Source organism: Physeter macrocephalus, chromosome 4 (genome assembly GCF_002837175.3).
Source record: "Physeter macrocephalus isolate SW-GA chromosome 4, ASM283717v5, whole genome shotgun sequence".
Classification (NCBI taxonomy): domain Eukaryota; kingdom Metazoa; phylum Chordata; class Mammalia; order Artiodactyla; family Physeteridae; genus Physeter; species Physeter macrocephalus.
The window spans coordinates 143323833-143325985 of NC_041217.1; the positions used below are offsets into that span (position 1 = coordinate 143323833).

General features: G+C 41.1%; 1 pseudogene; it reads right to left on the minus strand.

Moving 5' to 3' along the window:
- Window positions 1-762: 762 nt before the first annotated feature.
- Window positions 763-1779, minus strand: LOC102991455 (probable ATP-dependent RNA helicase DDX5; annotated as a pseudogene).
- Window positions 1780-2153: the final 374 nt, after the last annotated feature.

Consider the following 2153-nt stretch of genomic DNA (forward strand, 5'->3'; position numbering starts at 1 on the left):
TTCTTTTATGTGAACGTGGTTCTGATTAGTTTTTTTTTCGTAACATCTTTATTAGAGTATAATTGCTTTACAATGTTGTGTTAGTTTCTGCTATATAACAAAGTGAATCAGCCATATGAATACATATATCCCCATATCCCCTCCCTCTTGCATCTCCCTCCCACCCTCCCTATCCCACCCCTCTAGGTGGTCACAGAGCACCGAGCTGATCTCCCTGTGCTATGCAGCTGCTTCCCACTAGCTATCTATTTTACATTTGGAAGTGTATATATGTCAATGCTACTCTCACGTCGTCCCAGCTTACCCTTCCCCCTCCCCGTGTCCTCAAGTCCATTCTCTATGTCTGCATCTTTACTCCTGTCCTGCCCCTAGGTTCATCTGCAATGAACATTGTGGTACATAACTCTTTTTGAATTATGGTTTTCTCAGGCTTTATGCCTGGTAGTGGGATTACTGGGGCATGTGTTAGTCCTATTTTTAGTTTTTTAAGGAACCTCCGTACTGTTCTCCATAGTGGCTGTATCACTATACGTTTACTTTTGTGAAAACACTGCGTGCATTTTCTAGTACAAAGAAACCTAAGAATTGTTTCAGGAATGTAGAGAAATTTCCAACTTAAATAGCGAAAAAGTGCACCATAATTACTGCTGCACTGCAGTCATTTCTTCATTTCCCATGTTTCTTAAATAACTATCTTGTCTGATAACACACGATATAAAGAGTAATTATGAAAAACAGACATTTACATATACTTCTAAAGTTTTATTGCAAATATCCTTTTGGCATTGGATAACCAATCATAGGTGCAGCTGTAGTAGCAGGATATGCATATGCCTGTTGGTTCGTACCATTGTGCATATTTGGAACATTACTTCCATATTGCTGAGTGCTATCATATCCATTCTGGTAAGTCCCTGTTGGATTACCAGTCCTAAAACTGCTCTGTATACCAGCAGACACAAAATTACTTCTGGAGCTCCCATTGGTGTAATTTGTAGCACTGTAAACACCATTTTGAGTTTTTGCCCCAAAATCTCCCTTAAGCAGACTAGAGTAACCTCAATCATAATTTTCCCTGTCTCTAAATGTATTAAATCCACCCCTTTTGCCAACAGAGTATCTGTTCCGACAGTCATCCTTCATGCCTCCTCTACCCCCGGAACGACCTGAACCTCTGTCTTTGACCAACTGAAGCAATTTGGGATTAATTGCTTGATTAACTTCACGAAGCACAGAGATAAGGTTGCTCACTTGCTTTATGTTATTCGGTGTAAAGAAAGTGTATGCTGTGCCTGTTTTGGTACTGCGAGCAGTTCTTCCAATTCGATGAATGTAATTCTCTGAGGAGTTAAGGTAGTCATAATTGTTGACAAATTTCACATCTTCCCCATCTAGCCATCTGGAGGCCACATCTGTAGCAATCAGAATAGGAGCTTTTCCATGTTTGAATTCATTTAGAACTCAGTCACGTTCCTGTTGACTCTTGTCACCATGGACACCCATGCCAGGCCACCCATCTATCCTCATTTTTCTAGTGAGTTCATCACATCTTCTTTTGGTTTCAACAAAAACAATGGTTTTAATCACCTTCTCACTCATGATCTCTTCCATTAAATGAATAAGCTTTTCATCCTTTTCTACATCATGACACACATTCACAATCTGAAGAATGTTGTGATTTGCACTCAGTTCTAGCGCACCAATGTTTATATGAATATAGTCTTTCAGGAAATCTTCAGCAAGCTGTCTTACTTCTTTTGGCCAAGTAGCACTCCACATTAGGACTGGCTTTGGGCAGTTGTGACCTCTAACTGTCATTTCCTTGCTTCTTCTGTATGTCTCTACCTCTTGTGCTGTACACCTAGCCAAATCAGGGTGTTCTTGATAAAAATTCTCAAATTTGGGCAGCTCATCAAGATCCCACTTCTTTTTAACCAATTTCTCCCCAGGGTTTCCAAACTTCTTTCCAGATAAGGGCTCTGCCCTACTTCCTCCAAATCGAGGGACACAAAACCCTCGATCCCAGGTGCAGTCTCAGTCACTCAAATAACCCAACATGGTGTCAATGTTTGCAGTTGGTGGGAAACGAAGCAGAGAGAATTGAGCACTACGAGTAACCGGAGGTGGCTCCGGCGACAGTGAAGTCTTGCAGG